Source organism: Canis lupus, chromosome 5 (assembly GCF_011100685.1).
Source record: "Canis lupus familiaris isolate Mischka breed German Shepherd chromosome 5, alternate assembly UU_Cfam_GSD_1.0, whole genome shotgun sequence".
Taxonomy (NCBI): domain Eukaryota; kingdom Metazoa; phylum Chordata; class Mammalia; order Carnivora; family Canidae; genus Canis; species Canis lupus.
The window spans coordinates 59,081,163-59,099,997 of record NC_049226.1 but is presented as its reverse complement, the minus strand read 5'-3'; the positions used below and the strand labels follow the sequence as shown (position 1 = coordinate 59,099,997).

At 43.7% G+C, this 18,835-nt stretch overlaps 1 pseudogene; it reads left to right on the top strand.

Moving 5' to 3' along the window:
- The first annotated feature begins 2,307 nt into the window (after window positions 1-2,307).
- LOC100687688 lies at window positions 2,308-3,095 on the top strand (annotated as a pseudogene).
- The last annotated feature ends 15,740 nt before the right edge of the window (window positions 3,096-18,835 follow it).

Below are 18,835 nucleotides of genomic sequence, written 5' to 3'. Positions count from 1 at the left end.
CACCATCATCACCAACATCTCCATCATCATCCTCACCACCACCACTATCACCACCACCATCCCCATTATCACCATCATTACAGAATCATCATCATCATCACCCCCATCATCATTACATCATTACCATCACTATCACTATCATCGTCACCACCATTATTATCACCATCATCATCACTACATCACCACTATCACCATCATCACCATCACCGTCATTACATCTTCATTATCATCACCATCATAGTAAATTAGAGACATATTTTACATCATTTCCTGTGGGATTAAGCTCTAGACACCCATTGATAACAGACCTTTGGTAATGCCTCCTTTTTCCTGTATCAGTTTCTCATACTCCTCCCAGATAAACAACTTGCACTTGAATTGTTGTCTCCAGATCTGCTTCTGGGGACAGCCTATACAAAGAGAGTCCTCCTAGGCACACTAAGATTTAAATGAGGTAAACTGAATGAAGCCTGGCACATAGGAGGCAGTCAGTAAATCTTAAGTCTCATTGGTCTCAAGAATTTGTTGAGTTCTTGACTTTAGGGAAACAAGTTGTTGCAAGCACAACTGGAATGAATAGAGTTATAAGCAGAGAGTTTGGAAATATTTTCTTATATAATATCTGATCTGTTTTCTCAGTGAATTCATTACTTCCTCACCCCAACCTAGGTTTCCTCAGAAAGAAGCATCTGGTCTTCCTGATTTTGCATCCGAGCACCTAACAGGGATGCTCATTAAGTGATAAATAGACACATTTGACTTTAGGCAGCAGCTTCAGACTCCCCTTTTCCCAGCCCGATGACAAAGGAAGAGAGTCTGGGCCAGATATCTGTGACCCATGTTACTGTAGGGCCTTGAGCTTGCCATTGGGCCTCTCTGGCCATCCCATGATTCACCTCTACAATGGTAATTACAATAATAACAACCATCCCATGTGGTTGTCTTGGGGTAAGTGAGGCAATGTAGCACAAGTGCTTAGCACGAGCCAAGAACAGGTGTATACTTACTGAACGTTTGCTTTTGTTAGTTTTTATTCAAGTCCCTTAATTTGGCAGCAGCCATGCCATTTGACTACGCAGTTCCTGTCTCTAACCTGCAGACTCCTTTCAAAACCAACTAGAAAATATGCAAATGGAGATGGGGACCTCTTCACAGGTGCACCCATCTTTGCTTTTCCAAGCCAGACATGAAAGCAGTAATCACACCCAGCCCACTGGATTTATATTGCTTTCATCCTGGCAGCTACATCAGCATTGAGATGCTGGTCCCAAGTGTTCTATTTAATTGAAAACCCAAGTTAACTTTGCTTCGTAGACAATTGGTGGCCATGATTCAGTAAGTAGCAAATGGATAAAACCTTCTCTGGTCCCTATTTCCCTTGACAGTTCACTTCCCTGGGATGCTATTGGTCCAACAGGAACACTGAAAGCCTGGGCAGAAGGGTGAAGATGCTGGTGTGAAATTGCCTTCCCCCTTAGTAAAAAGCAAGGCACAAAATTCCCATAGGAGACAAGAGCTCGGGAGCAGGAGGCCTTATTCATGAGAATGTCACCAGGGACAGATTTCAATATTTATTGAATGAATAATCTAATGAATAAATGTGATTCTCTTGTACAAATCTAGTCCTTTTCCCTTCTTCATACCTAGAGATAAAATATAGGATTGGAATAAGACATTCATGTCCAGGTTCACCACTCTCTGGTTCTGTGATCTTAAGCATGTGATAAACCTCTTGGTGAGCTGTGACTTTCTTGTTTGAGGAACATAATTAATAATACTCAACCAATGGGGCTAACAGGAAGAGTAGCAACAGCGCAGAGGGACCCAGTGAGCTTCAGATAACAGGAAATCTTCCAACAGTGGCTGAAACCATGAAGGTATTTAACATAACTCATGCAACAGTAATGGGAGGTCCTGAGCTGGGGGAATGATCGGCAGTGACGTCTAAGACATCGCCTGGTTCTTCTCTCTTCTGCTCCACCACCTTTACTCTGGCTTTTATGCTCATTGCCCTAAACTGGCTGCTGTGCCTCCAGGAATTACTTCCAGTTTCCAGGCAGAAATTAAAGAGAAGGTTAAAGAGGTGAAGGGCAAAAAGCTTCTTCCCTCAGCATGTCCTTGCATTTTTGTTTGGGAGGGTCTCTCTCCAGTAACTCTCCCCAGTAACTTTCATTTGGGTCTCATTGACTGAAAGTAGGTTGTGTGACTTGAGTTCCAATTGGGCACATGTCACATGAATAAACCAAGATTCTTTGATTTAAAAACTGGATTCCAGAAGAAACAAGAGTGCGGCATGAACATGGGAAAGCAAAAGAAAGCAAGTATGCAACCATGAAGCAAATGCTTAGTCTCCGAGATCAGAGGCTTAAAGAGAAAGATAGATTAAAACCTAAAAAGAAAGAAAAGAAAGATCCCAGTGCACTCAAGGAAAGAGAAGTCCCCCAACATCCTTCCTGCTTATTCTTCCAATATAACACACAGCTGGGCCCACCTTATCACATCCTGGTTGATACCAACTTTATCAACTTTTCCATGAAAGCCAAACTTGACTTAGTACACTCAATGATGGACTGTCTGTATGCCAAGTGTATCCCTTGTATAACTGACTGTGTAATGGCTGAAATTGAGAAACTGGGGCAAAGTATCGAGTGCCTCTAAGGATTGCCAAGGATCCAAGATTTGAACAATTGCCATGCACACACAAAGGAACTTGTGCAGATGACTGCTTAGTACAGAGAGTAACTCAGCACAAATGTTACATTGTGGCCACAGTTGACCGGGACCTTAAACGAAGGATCTAGAAGATCCCTGGAGTTCTCATCATGTACATTTCTTTTTTTTTTTTAAGATTTTATTTATTGATTCATGAGAGACACAGAGAGACAGAGAGAGGCAGAGACACAGGCAGAGGGAGAAGCAGGCTCCATGCAGGGAGCCTGACATGGGACTTGATCCAGGGTCTCCAGGATCAGGCCCTGGGCTGAAGGTCATGCTAAACTGCTGAGCCACTCGGGCTGCCCCCCATCATGTACATTTCTAACCATAGATACAACATTAAGTGGATGCCAGATGATTATGGAGCCCCTCGGTTCTAATTCTTAAAAGACAGAGTTTATCTGCCTTCTTATATCAACTTTTTCTGTTGCCAGTTCATATTAGCAATATGCTATAGTATGAATTATTCTTCTTACCCATTTGCTCTGTTACGAGCTGAGTATGGTTAAATATACTCATTTTTTGATGTTTTGAAATCAGTATTTTGTATCATTTTAAGTATTGTTGCATCTTTCTATAAATCAGATGATTGCTTGTATAATTTGATGGTTGTTGTTTTATATCGATTTACTCAACAAACATTTATTAAAGTTGTATTAGGTACTTAAAAAAAACTGGAGGGAATGGACATTGGGCGAGCCAAGGAGCAGCACATGCCCCTTCATAGTACATGGGAGGTACTAAATGTTAACCCAATGCTAGTACTGTAATATTCTTCCAGCAATGCCCTATGCACACCATGTGCGTATGTCTACAGTAGTAGAAATTCCTTCACAGGATGCTTGGGAATCTTGCAGATTGATATACCATGTTAAGGAGTTGAGATATTAAACTATTTCACCAATACCAACTGCTCCTGTTTCTGACATCCTATTTCATCTGAGTCTGTTTTAAATTGACCAACAAATATTTATGCAGCCCTTTGTGAATCAGATATTGCACCTGGAGCTGTAGCAGCTCCTAAGAAGGATAAGACAGAAATCTCTGGCATGAAAAGATCTGCGTCTACTTGGGAAGCTGCTGATTGAGGTTAATAGAATCTGTGCGCAGAGCGGTCATTAGAGAAACATCTACACGCAAGAATCCAGAAAGCAGGATTGCTTTGGGCGATTTGTAAAGCTGGATACACAAGTCACCTCCCCAAATGTAGTTAATTCTCTGTGATGTCTACATCTTTCTCAGGCACAAAAAAATTAGACACAGGAGGAGAGGGAGAGAGGGAATGAAAGCAAGAGCGACAGAGGAAACTGTGCTCCCTATAAAATATGTGAAACTGGGGGATTTAGCTCCTGAAAGTATAATTACAATAGCTCATGTGTCTGGCAGCTCTGTGGAGAGATGCATTTAAACCAGATCGATCATAAGCCACTGCCCAGTTTTGTGATTCACAAACCTTTCTTGTAGACCTCAAGCATGTTCCCACAGATTCTAAAAGGTGCCCTTTCTTGAACATTTCTTCATGCGAAAAATGCATCTTCAATGAATGCCCTGATTTTCTTCTGCAGTCAATTTGCTGCTCTTCCCACACCCTACCTGCCAAAGCTCTCACGGTCCCTCTCAGGACTCAGGAAGGAATCTGGAGTGAAGTGGTAATTGCCTGATTTAGAAAGTTATTGATGGCTCTAATTTCTTGTAGGTGAAGGAAAGAAAAAGTTGGATCCTTGTGTGGGAGAGAGGTTTAAAAGCCAGGGATGATGGAGCTGTGACTTTCTGGTCCTGAGACCCATCTCAGCAACCACTGCCATGGTCCAAAACACACAGAGAAGAGCGCAGATAGAGGCAGGTCTATGACATGACTATGAAGCTTAAGGGGCAAAAAAGTGTGCTGGTCTGATCCCCACCAAAAGGTAAGATGAAACCATGACTCATATCCCTACTCCATGAACCACCTGCCCAGAAGAAGGGAAACAAACACAAACTCCAATGACATGGCTAAGGCTGAGAAGACGACCACCCCCGATCCCTATGGGGGGGCATAAACCTGAGCTGACTGGTGACCTGACATCAGTGTGCACAGCCATTGTTCAGCACCCCTTTGAGATAGCACTTCTCCACCATTGCCCAGCTTGGAGGAGTAGAACCTTTGGACCCAAGTTGGGATGGACATGGAGCTGTGTATGCAGCAGGCTGGTTTCTAATTGACTCTTAGGTCCCCGTACCTACTCAATAGTACCTCCATGACAAGCTGGGAACTCAGGTTTTAGTAAATGGGTCAGCCAGCTATGCCAGATCCTGCAAGGCACAGGGTACAAAGATGGGTCCAGACCTCAAGAAACTCAGGTTCTTCAAACACAAGTCATAGTTGTACTATAGAATACAGCTCATCATGACTGCCATGCACCAAAACTGAGCAGTGTGCTAACTCTGGACTCAGGTTCAAACTTTACCTCTGCAACTTACTAGCTGTGTGACCTGGCACAAGTCACTCAACCCTCAATGACCTTCCTATTTCTCCACCTTTACTGTGGAAATGATGGTAATGCTCAGATGAATGCTTGGAAGACAATCTGAGATAATGTGTGGGAAAAGCCTAGGGCTGCTAAATGAATATGTCATCCTGATTCTTTCAAGATCAACAATGAAATATAGTTTGAGCAGTCCTTTATGTAAGCTTTTGTTAACCTTGACTCCTGTGTGCTTTCTCACTCCAGCTACTGTGTATTTCTACCAGGCAAAGAAATTCTGTTAAACGTTATTTCTGTGGTTAAAAAAAAATAAAACATGAGAATAACCAGGTGGTTAATGTTTATTCAGTACTTGCTTACGCCAATGAGCAAATTCACCCTTATATTTTTATGATACCCATTACATATGACAGAGTCCTTATGGCCTCTGTCATGGAGCTTTTCTGCCTCATTATTCTCTAACCAGGGAAACACAGGATATTACCATGAAGGACTCTGGAATCAAACATTTTGGGTTTGAATCCCAGCTCAACCAATGTCTAGCTGGGTGACCTTATACAAGCAACTTTATCTTTGCAAGCCTTGGTTTCCTCACTGGTGGAATGATAACAGTAACAGCATCCAGCTCATTAGATTGTATTGGAATTATCCTGAACACACCCTGGAGTGACCTCACTGACTACTGCTCCCCAATATCCTTGCCTGTGTGTGGTCCCCTCCCTTTAAATGTGGGTGAGACTTGTGACCTACTTCTAATAAGTAGAATGTGGCAAACATAGAGGGACTTTTCAAATGTAAGTAAGATCCTTAATCAGCTTTGAGTTCATCAGAAGGGATATTACCTTGGATGGGCTTAGCCCAATCAAGGGCACCCTTTTAAAAAGGGGCAGGAGCCCTCCCTGAAATCAGAAGTTCCAAGCAGCAGGCTTGCTTTTGATGGCCATGAAGAAGAAAGTCTCCATGAATCCTGTAATTGCAAGGCTATAAATTCTGCCAACCGCCTAAGGAAAAGTGAGCACTGATCCCTCTTCAGTCAAGCCTCTGATGAGAACACAGCTCAACTGACCCCATGACTGCAGCCTGGTGGGACCCTGTGCAGAGAACCCAGCTAAGCCCTACTTGGACTCCATGTAGGATGTTGAACATGGTGTCTGGCATGTTGTAAGTCTGAATAACTAAGCTGCTATTATTAACTGCCACACAACTGGTGGATGAAACCTCTAAGAAGCAATAGTCACATGCCACATCTAGTTGGTCAGCCACAGAACCAGCCAACATCCAGGATTAGACCAGCTGTTACTCCTTTCTCAGAACCAGAGTTGGTACAATGACTGCATCAAGAGACAAAATTCTGGCCAAAAATGTTTCCAAAGACAGAGCCCTAAAAGGCAACTGATTTTCCACACCAGGTAACCTACAGTTTTCTCCTCAACCAGGCCCGTGTTTCTGTGAGACTACATTCTCAGACTTCTTTGCCTTCTTCTCAAGCCCACATTGTTTTGAGCAGGAATAATGAGTGTTTTGAGGCATGTGGTATTGGCTACTGGATACCAGCATGCTGGGGTTTGACATCAGTCTACCTCTAAAACAGACATTCTCATTCTTCCCTCAACATCAGACCCTATACATAGTCACACCCAAATCCTCATGCACCCAGTCTGAACTTCAGCTGCTAAAATATTCAGAACAACACAGTACCTAATAAAGTAACCTGGTGTTAATGATCCTCCAAACCCCCATCGCTCCACCCTAAAAAAAAAAAAAATCTCTGCTGCATACCAACAAAAGACACATGTTTATCAACTTTTAAATTGTTTTCTCATTAAAATGTCTTTAATGCCTATTAAAATGCATGTTACAGATGCATGTTCCTCATCATAATTGAGAGAATCAATGTGACTTTCTCATTCTAACAGATTTTCAGGATCTCTTCGGAAATTATTTTCATTCCTTTAGGATTTTACAGCTGCACTTCTCATTATCTGCCACATAAAACTTTGTTTCCATGAAGTTGCCTGGAGAAAAATTAGTTCAGGTGGAGTCGCTCCTCAGGCTCTATAGTGAAGGCCAACTTAAGAAACAAATGTGGAGAGGGGAGCCTAAGTGGCTCAGTTACTTAAGCATCTGCCTTCAGCTCAGGCCATGATCTCAGGGTCCTGAGATTGAGCTCTGCATTGGGCTCCCTGCTCTGTGGGCAGTCTGCTTCTCCCTCTCCCTCTGCTCCTTCCCCCACCCTCTATCTCTAATAAATAAATTAAAATCTTAAAAAGCAAACAAACAAACATGAAGAAACTTGTGCTTGTCTTCATCCACCCCTGAGCAGTAGGAATTTGGGTCAGATGGAAGGAAAAGCTCTGGGTTGCCTAATGCACAATGCTATGTGCTATGAATGGCTTTAAGACTGCCAAACCTGTCCTGAAATATATCCTTGCCTATGGCCATGGTAAAAATATCACCTCAATACTCTCCCTGAAAATTTTTTAGATCTTCCCAACTATTCCTACTGTGGAAGAGTAATACCTGTACTTCCACAACACCATGGATTCCTTGTTATGAATCAGTGTATTTGTTCAGTTCCCATTACCCTGTAGGGTCTGAGACAATGAGTCAGAGTTTAGGTTAGCATTCACAACAGGACTGGCAAAAAAGGGGCTGGAAACTTCCTGAGGGCAAATCAACTCAGGTGTGTTCCCTCCACCAGTTCTACGGTTCAAAAGCAGATGGAGAAGGCTTGGGCCTTTCTGCTTCCATCTGAGGAGCCAAAGCTGCAGCCTGAGGCATGTGCATAGCCTCCAGCATGGCAAAGGCTCCAAATTCCAGAATTTCTGCAGGGCCTAAGGCAGCCCTTAATTAATTCAAGATTTACCAATAACTTTCTATGTGCCTTGCCCTGAGCCAGGACATGAGGTAGATGAAAGGTAAATGTGTCAGAATCCCACCTCATTCATTCATTACTCATGTATTCTTCATCAACCACTTAGTGCTTGTTATGTACTAGCTGCAGAGGGCCAGTTCTGCAGCCTTTCTTGAGAACCCATTTGTCTGAGAGATATCCCAGGCAGGATACTCTAACTTCTCACCCACCAGTTACATTTTTCTCCTTCCCTTAGGTCCCTAGCTTGCCCCAAGACCCGGACCTTCTCAAACCATGTAGAGCAGACCAAGATCTTGCCTCTGTCTGGACCCGGGACCTCCCTTCCCCAGACTGTCCACAAAGGGACAAACACCAAACCCTGTTGCCATGGTTATAAATTAAACAATAGCAAAAGGGGCAGTAAGAGCCCCCACAATCACCTCTCATGCAAGCATGGTCACAGGAGGGCAGTGGAAGACTTTAGCTTTACGAAGAGTACCTCACATGGCTTGGTCTTGCCAGAAAGAGGGGCTGATTTTAATTAAAACAAACAAAAAAGGGGATCCCTGGGTGGCTCAGTGGTTTGGCACCTGCCTTTGGCCAAGGGTGTGATCCTGGAGTCCCAGGATCGAGTCCCACATCAGGCTCCCAGCATGGAGACTGCTTCTCCCTCTGCCTGTGTCTCTGCCCCTCTCTCTCTCTCTCTCTGTGTCTATCATTAATTAATTAATTAATTAATTAATTAATTAATTAAATCTTTAAAAACAAACAAAAAATACTTATCGGAGACTTTTGTTGATGCAGAAGAGCATTAGTCAGATTTTGCATCCTCTCTAAGAGATTGCAGATTCTGGAGCCCTTTGGGCAAAGGGGTGGTTAACTCAGACCTGAAATTCAGCAAATTCCCCCTTTTGAGTCCAGGAAAAAAATATTTATTTATATTAGGAAATGTTGGGTGTTGAACAAAATGAAAATCATCAGGGTAAGTTAGAGTATGGACCACCAGGTGTTAGCTTCAATTGATGAGAGGGTCTCTTGGGGCTAAGCCTAGAGGCTGACTTTCCTTCTCCCCACACATCCCACCTCTACCCACACAAAGTTTAAATCCTGCTTTGCAAATGAGGACAAACCTCTGAGCTACAAAAGATTTAAAGGTTTGAGCCACAGCAAAACATTTTCCCTGCTCCCTGTCCAGTTAGCTTTCCTTTGCTTAGAGGATAGAAAGGAAAGAGCCTGACATAGGACAAGACTTTCATATAGATTTCCAATAATCTCTCGGTCTCATTTGTGCCGGCAGCAATGAGGTGGCACTTGGAAAATCACATTTGATGATGACCTTGCAATGCACTGGACCTGGACAAGCAGCCAACCCAACAAGGACATCTCCTTTCTCCTGGCCTCCCAACAGCACCTCCTGCTGAATTTCACCAGAGCCTTCTCAAGAATGCAGATGCAGCACAGCACCCTTTTCACCTCCATATATACCCCATCTCAACAACAGGACAGCTGACTTGGGTTAGATGCATTCCCTAAAATGCTCAAATCCTTAACACCAGTTTATTTCTAGGGCATTAAAAGAAAGCTAGCTCTTTGGATTGGGACATATGAGAAGTCTTTTTGTACATGAAATTGCCCCCTCACAACCTGGTTTTCTAAATCCAGATTTTCTATATGCTGCATCCTGGGAGGTGACCTATTGTAGAGGCAAATTCCCTGATAAGACCATCCTGGGAAACTAGGAGCTATCACTAATGGGACGCATGATTGTCAATTCTGAAGTGACCAAGTATCAGCTTCCACATCTCTGATAATGAATGAAGAGCTTCTGTCCCCTGAGCTCCTGGCAAAAGCTTCATCAGTATTATAAGGACACAACCTTCTCTATAGAACTGCTGAGGAGTCCTTCTTTTGTTCTCTCTTGAAATTCACCAAACCCTCCAATGCCTTTACACAGAAGCATCCACATACACTTTGATGATTAATACTGATCAGTAGCACACACACTATCTTAGTCCGCTCAGGTTGCCATAACAAAAGAGCATAGTTTAAACAACAGACATTTATATCTCATAGTTCCAGAGCCTGGAAGTATAAGATCAGGGAACCAGGATGATCAAATGCTGGTGGGGATGACTTCCTGGTTTATGGACAGCTGCCTTCTCACTGTGTGCTCAGATGCCAGAGAGAGTGCTCTGGTGTCTCTTCTTATAAGGCATTAATCCCATCATGAGGGCCCCATCTCCAAATACCATCACATTGAGGGTTAGGGTTTCAATATATGAATTTGGGAGACACAAACATTCAGCTCATGACACACACTTACCGTAAGTCATGCCATGGCCAAAGCCTAAATATTCACCATCTCCCCAGACTTTTATACCATCTTATAAGGGGGTATGATTATCCCCATCTTAAAGATGAAGAAATGGAGGAGTATCATGCAGAAACCCCATGCTATGCAGCCAGTATATGGCAATATGGGATCCAAATGCAGGTCATTCTGGCTCAGGAACCAGGGTTCTAACACAGCAAGGCTAAAGCCCCTTGAAGCCAGTCAAGTTTCTCAGGGCATCAGAACTCAGAGAATATTCAGACAAATGACTTTAGAATATATTTTAGTCAATAACAGTTTTACAATAAAATCTTACTTCAGATGACTATATGTAAAATAGCAAAAAATTCTAAGTTTCTGTGTTTGAAGCAGGGGCTCAAGTGCCACCTAACCAGCACTTTCTACTCTCTCATATTCCCATATTATCCTTCGCAACCCTTTCTTCCCAGCCCAATTCCAAAACTGGCAGAATTGGATCCATGTTTCACCATCCCCCTGGGGGCCAAAGACAAAACTAATACAAAAACTATGTAAAGAAAAAATAAAACAAGAGAAATAAATATTTATTAAGATTGTATAGTAAAATAAATTCCCAGTAGACCAACCTTTCCACAGAAAATAATTAAAAGTCTCAAAAAAAAAAAAAAACCTACATGAAAGCTAAAGAAAGTGAACAAAAGCAAGAAAATTTTAGAAGGGAGTCTGAACATGGAAGAAGAAACTGTACACCATAAGTCCCTCATCTTTGTGTTAATTCCAGCAATGTGCAGTGAGCTAAAGCTCTGATAGAAAACCCATCATCTCTCTGCCCAGGAAAAGAAAAAGCCAGTGTGACCACAGGTGCTGGAGAGTGAGTAGGGAAACTCATAAGGAATATAGCAAAAGAAGGAGAGCCCCAGACTCTACATGTAAATGCCAGCTGGGTCTTTGACCAAACTTTAAACTGCTGTGTGTGCTGCAAACTGCAAACAACCCAAAGGGGAAAAAAAACAGGAAAAACAAAGGACTGAACTGAAATCAACTACTATTACCTATAGGTGAAAGTTGTGGTTTGAGTCCATCCATGCTAATTGCTTGTTAAGCCTAGACAATAATACTTCTTAAAGAACTATAACAGAAACCAGTCTCAGCACAGTATTCATGATGTCCAGGATACCATCCAAAATTACTCAGCATAAAAGGAAACCAGGAAAGTGGGACTCATTCTCAAGTAAAAAGATAATCAACAGAGACCAGCTCCATGATGACTTAGATGTTAAAATTGTCAGACAAGGACTGAAAAGCAGGTTTTGTAACTGTGCTCGAGGAGGTAAAATAAACGCTCTGATAACAACTGGAAAGATAGGGACTCTCAGCAGAGAAGCCAATATATAAAAACAAATCAAATGGAAACTTTGGAATTGAAAATTAGAATATGTGAAGTAAAAATTTAATGGATGGATTTAATAACAGAATGGAAATGATCAATAAAAAAGTCAATGAAGCTGAAAATAGATCAATATAAATTATCCATTCTACAGAATAAAGAGAAAAATATTAGAAAATAAATGAACAATGCCTTGGAGACTGACTTTAAAATATAATTGGAGACAAGAGAAAGAATGAGTAGAAAAATATTTGAAGAAATAATGTCTAACAACTTCCCAAATTTGATGAAAGACATAAATATACATTTTCAGGAAGTTTAGCAAACCACAAATAAATACAAAGAACACCATTCCTAGGCACGTAATAATCAAACTGCTGAAAAACAAATATGAAGTAGGAATCTTAGAAACAATCAGAGACAAAAAATAAGCTACATACATGGGAAATATAATTAAAATAACTGAAGATGTCTTGTCAGAATCAATGTAGTTTTTCCATTTGACAGTGGAACCAACATCTTTAAAATCCTGGGAGGGAGAAAAAAACTTGTCAACAGAGAATATATATGTATAGACACAGAAAATAGCCTTCAGAAATTAAAAGGAAATAAAAAAAATCTTAAATAAAAGAAAAGAAACAATTCACTGCCAGCATACCTGTACTATTAAAATATCAAGGGAAGTTGTCAAGGTGGAGGACAGGAAAATAATGCCAGGGATAAATTTGGTTTTTCAGGAAGGAATAAAGAGGATGACATGTAGTAAAGAGCCGGGTAAATATGAAAGACTATTTCTTCCTCTATATTTTTAAAAATATAAATGTTTAGGCAAAAATCAACACTGTCTTCTGGAGTTTATAATGTACATCCATGTATATTTATAAGGACTAGAGTATTAAGGGTGGTAGGGAATGCTAAATGCATCTATAAAGTGGTAACATTTCCATATCACTCATGAAATTGTACTATGTCAACTTTAAGCAGACTTCAAAAGTTAAATGTGGATAATCTAACTCCTAGAGCAACACCTTAAAAAAAAAGAAATAACATCTAAAAAGTCAGTAGGTATATTAAAATGGAATTCTAAAAATATTCAAATAAGAAAGACAGGAAAGCTGGAACAGAAGAACAAAAAAAGAGAACAAACAAAAAATAAATAACATTGGTAAGCCTAAATTCAACCCTATCAATGATTACATTAAATGTGAATGGGCTAAACCTAATATTTACAAGGCAGTGGATCTCAGAATGCTTAAAAAAAAAAAGCAAGGCTCAACTATATGCTGTTTAAAAGACACACACATCATGGAGAGGGACAAAGTTGAAAATCAATAGAAAAAAGATAAATTGAATGAAAAATAAATATATATAAAAAGGTTGAGTTAGTTATATTAATATCATAAAAAGGATTTCAGACAATGCTCTTCAAAAAGAACATTTCATAATGATAAAAGAATCATTCCATAAAGAAGACAGAGCAATCACAAATGTGTATGTGCCTAATATCAGAGTTTCAAAATCCACAAGGAACAAAATAATAAAAATAATGGAAGAAATCAAGTAAGCAATAATAATAGATTATAATGCCACTTCCTCATCGATTGGTAGTATAACTACAGCAAAAATTTATTAATGACAAAGATAATTAGAGCAACTCTATCGATCATTGACAATATTTACAGAACACTGTTCCCAACAACACAGAATATATATTCTTTTTAAAAAATGTTTAACAAGATAGACCTTATGCTGAGCCATAAAATAAATATTAATAAATTTACAAGCTCTAAAATCATAGAGAGATGATTCTCTGACCACAAAAGAATTGAGTTAGAAATAAATTCAATAAGAAATTCTGTCTAAGCTAAATATTTAGAAATTAAACAAGACATTTCTAAGTCATCTGTGGGTCAGAGAAAACTGAAGGAAAATCTTTAAATATTTAAAATTTAATGATAGTGAAAATATATCAGAATTTGAGCTATCCAGCTAACCAATGCTTAGGGCAGAAATTTATCATTTTAAATTCTTATCTTGTAACGAAGAAAGAGCTAAAATAAACAACCTATGGTTCACTTTAAGTAGAAAAGACGCTAATAGAGGACTAAATGAGGACAAAGGCAGAAACCAATGAAATGGAAAATAGAGAAATGACAGAGGAAGCCTGTCTGTGAGGGACTAGGCAAGGCTTGCTAAAGAATCCTGCTTTGATGTGCCAGCAAGGGCATCGTCAAAGCTGTTCGGGGTGTGGGGAGTGACCTGCTCGTGTCCCCCAGGCTCTCCAGCCTTGGAGACACATGTCCAAAAATGCTCAAATAATAATGTTTGTCCTCTCGTCCCTTTGCAGACAGGAAATCCCACCTCCCACCACATACTTCTCCCCCAGAGCTTCAAGGACTCACAAAGTCTAAAGGGATCATTACAGCCAGTGGTTGGCATGTATTACCCACCCTACTCCAGAGCTTGGCCAGGTGATCCTTGACCTTCACCTGTTCACTGCACACACCCTTAGCTCAGCCTGGCATAATAATAAGCAAGAATAATGCTTTTCAGGCTGCCCTAGTCCACATTTAAAGAATAAAGGCCTTTCTTCATCTCTGTATGGATATAGCCAATTTCTAAACAGCACACCTGTCACCTGGGAAGGAAAGGTACACATTTGTATTTGATTGTACTGGCCCAGCTTCTCCCCCAAGAAGGAGGGCAAGTGTTGGCCTCACATCACAAAGACTAGGGGCTTTCCAAAGCAGCCTCCCAAAACAACAGGTTGCATTTACTCCCAACATGCAGACACTGGGAAGCCCCATCCTTTTGGAGGCTGCAAAGGTCTCCGAGACATAGACCTCAGATGCAAGCAGATCCTGCGACTTGATAGCCTCAGGAAGTAATCCGGAATAAATATGGAATAGCCTTACTACTCCTGAGTAAGTAGGAGAGTCCAGAGGCAGAAGGCCATCCCAGGGACTATGGCTGACCCAGGCGGGAGGGGAGGAAGGCCTGAGGCAGAGGCAGGGGGCTGGGAGGAGGGGCTATACCAGACTCACTCATTCAACAAGCATTTGCTGGAAGGCGAGGAGGTAGACACTCCTCTGGACCAGGAGCTGACAGCAAGACAGAAACCCTTGCTGTCCAGGAGGGAGCTCTTCTCATTGTCCCCGGAGGGGGTTAGGGGAGGGCAGCACAGGAGCCAACGCAGGGAGCAGTGCTAATAACAGAGGAAAACATGGACTTCTTCAAGGAGTCGTAATGTTGACCTTCCTGTCAAGCAGCTGTGGAAAACTCACTACTGACTTTAACATTAAAAAATAAATCTGTGATGACAATGTGGGCAGGGCATGACATGAGCTGGGGGGTAAGGGGGGCACCCACCTTGCATCACGAGTGCAGGGCTGGCTGCAAACACTTTGGGAGAACGCAGCCCCCATCTGGGACCCGAACTTGAGGCCACTCTGCCCTGAGGACCCTGTGCACTGAGCAAGGGGGCAGTTTGCCCCTGGGGGTGTGCTCCAGAGGGGGTGTCTGCCCTTCCTCAGGGACACCTTGTTCACAAAGACCCTCCCCAAGATCCTCCCAGGTTAGGGAGAGAGCAGAAGCATAGGGAGGGGGCCTGATTTGCCGCGGGCCTACCTAGGAGGCTCTGCTGCTCTTAGCTGTCACGCGGGACTGCTGACTCGCTAGACTCGGAGTCCACAATTAGGATAGTCGATGGCCCACGAAGGCTTGGCACTCACCACCCAGCCCCAGACAAGCAGCGCCCTGGGAGGAGCAGAGCTCTAAATAATACAGGAAGGAAGGAAGGGAGGAGCGTGGGGGAGGGGCAAGGGGGGCTTTCAAACTGGGAAATGGCCCCTGGAAGAGGACCTCCAGCTGCCAATATGGCCCATGAGGGGCCACAGTCATTGACCCCCCCCAGAAGAAACCTGCCCTTTCCCCTCTGCATGCCCTCCAGACCCGCAGCTGTGTGCTCTGTGCCCCCCACATGGGTGTCCATTCTCCCGGGCCAGCTACGGCACATCGCTGACCCATCTGGTCCTTTGGGGCCCAAAGAGGCTGGAACCAGCTTCCAGCTTCCAGGCCTGAAATGAGTGCTGTTGAGGCAAAAGGCAAAGTCACACCACACGGAACAGGCACTAAAAGCACGAACCTTGGGGTGCCTGGGGGGCTCAGTTGACGAAGCATCTGCCTTTAGCTCAGGCCACAATCCCAGGGCCTAGGATCTAGTCCTGCATCAGGCTCTCTGCTCTGTGGGGAGTCTGCTTCTCCTTCTCCCTCTGCCCCTTCCCCCTGGAATAAATTTTAAAAATCTTAAAAAAAAAAAAAAAAGGCACAAAACTTGATGTCCTGAGGAAGTAACACAGAATACAAATGTCATATAGAGATGCTTGGAAAGGGATGCCTGGGAGGCTCAGTGGCTGACCATCTGCCTTCAGCTCAGGTTGTGATCCCAGAGTCCTGGGATCCAGTCCCACATCAGGCTCCCCACAGAGAGCCTGCTTCTCCCTCCGCCTATGTCTCTGCCTATCTATGTCTCTCATGAATAAATAAATAAATATCTAAAAAAAAAAAAAAAAGACAGAGAGATGCTTGGAAAGGTCTGGAAGGATCCATAGAGTGGCCTCTGAGGAAGAGGTAAGAATTGAGGGGGAGGTCAGATTTATAGCTTTAGAATTTTTTACAAAAAATGGATTTATGTGTTTTTATTTAATATTTACATTAACTTGTAAAAGAGAAACAAATACCTGCTTGTGAAGAGAAGCAAAATTAAGAATAGCCCCCGCAGTCTGGGGGTGGCCATCCTGCCGCAGCCCGCACATCCCAACAATGCAGGAGGGCTGCCTGGAAGGGGACTGCCCAGGTCTGCCCCTGATTCCCTGACCACCTCCACCCAGGGCCTTGGCTGAGGAGTTCAGGGTGGACCAGAGCCCTGTCACCAACCGGGGAGGGAGACATGGTGGACAGAGGGGAGCAATAAGGGACTCGTGACTCTGGGAAGTTTTGTCTTCCACCTATAAACGAGCCTCAGGCCCCCTCAGGACCAGTGGTATTGCCCTGCACACCTGCAGAGCGTGGAGAATAGCGGGATGGATTCGATGCTTCCCTGTGCCCTGACTGCCCAGGAGGGACCCCTCCTCTACTCTGGTAGCATCCACATCACGCCTGGCTCCGGAGTCCCACCAGGATCGGCGTGGCCAATCACAGGTCCCATCCCCATGCTATCTGAGGACCACAGGCAGGCAGAGCCTTCTCTGGCTTCTGCGGGTGCTTCTGGAAGCATTGGTTTAGCGTCATTCTTATCCATACGAAATGGGACAGGTACGGCCCCAAGAGCCGCCTACAGCCTCCAGCAGGCACATGTTCAAGGCAGCCTAGAATGATTCCAACACCAGGAAATGGGGATGGGAGCCCACAGCGCTGAGCCTTGATGAAGCCACACCAGAGGCAAGTGCCATCCTGGCTGTCCTGTTAGGAGCCTGGACTCACAAGAAGGCTTTAAACCATATGAGGTGAGGGGCTGGGTTTTTCTGAAACATGCCCTAAGAAAACCCTAAGTGACGTCTCAGGATGAAAATGCAGGTGCAGATGGTCCTGGGAAAACCCAGAGGACCACAAGGGTCCTGGAGGCACCACTGCCCTGTGGAATCACACGGTAGCTGTTGAAATCCCCAATTCTTGAGACTAGAGGGGAAGCTAGGTGGGGGTTCCCTAATACACCCCAGCCCCTACTTCCATGGGCTTCTCTCAGAGGACTACGAGCTTCCTCATTTACCACAATATGTTTCCATGGAAAATAAAACTCCTGTTGGATTTTCAAGTGCTCGCTCCCCAGCTGCCCACTAACGGAAAACATTTATGGTTCAGTTAATTTGGGTTGTGTCTCAGTAATGGACCTAACTGGATCATGCCTACACCCCAGAGACTGTACCCTAACAGCCCGACAAGCTGCTTGATTGAAAATAATGAATCAACCACCAAATGCCTGTACCCACAGCCAATTTCCACGCAATCAATGTGGAGGCACAGAGTTGTGCTCCTATCTTCTGGAATGAATGCTTTTAACAGAGCCCCGGCCCAGCCAGAGCCCAGATCACCCCGAATCCCAGGGGCACGGAGTTAAGGGGAGTGCTGAAAGCCGTTTACGATGACGAAGCGGGGACCCAGGGACGTCGTCCTGCCTCTCTGCTTTTATTTACTGATACCCTTTGCCATTCCTGCCTTCCTTTTAGTCCTTTCTCCTCTGCTTTGAAAAATCTGAGGGAAAATAATAGGAAAAAGCAAATCTGAGCTCCACAGGACAGCATTGGTAAACGGAGCTCCAAAGACAGGAGCAAAAGCTGCTAATAGCCGAGCACTCCGGGCAGAAAAAGTCACTTGGCAAGAGATCAGCCTGGTAATGAAGCCAAGAGGGGGTCTGTGCTGGCTTCTCCCACCCTTCTCAGTGTGAGGACTATTGCTTGCAAGCTTCCGTGATAGAATTTTGATGGCATTAATTTGGCTTTTGAATCTTGTTATTGAGGAAATAAACACAGATCTGAGGAAAGAGGTTTTCCAGCCACAGGGATGAGGTCATGAGAGCATCATGCATTAGGAGCATGAGACGCAGCATGAATGGCATGTGTTAGGGAGGAGTGGAGGCCATGCCCAGGTGAGTTTCTAGAAGGTTCCCTCTGCTTTGGAGACCATTCCAGTATCTCTGCTGCTTAACTTCTCCATCAGTGGCCTCCTGTCCCGGGGATGCCAGGTGGTAACCCTTTCATGTATCCTCAGGCTGGGGCTCTTTTGATTGGGTGCTGGCCTGGTCGGCACGCCTGGTCACCCACAGGATGGGGAGCCCTTGGTGCAGGCAGCTGAGATTTAGAGTTCATCTCACACCCCAGCAGCATGGGACGGTGCTAAAAGTTACCTGACGACGTGAGATATTAGTGCCCAGCTAGCGGCTCGTGTGCTCTGCTGCGCTCCAGCATTGGCGAGCGTGGCAGGGCTCCCTTGGAAGCCAAATCTGACCTCCCTGCATGTTCTGTTCAATGTGTGGTAGATGAGCTGGAGCTCCCAGTTCTTGAAGCTGGCTTTAATCCCTTGTCACCGAAGGTGCCCCCGCCCCATGC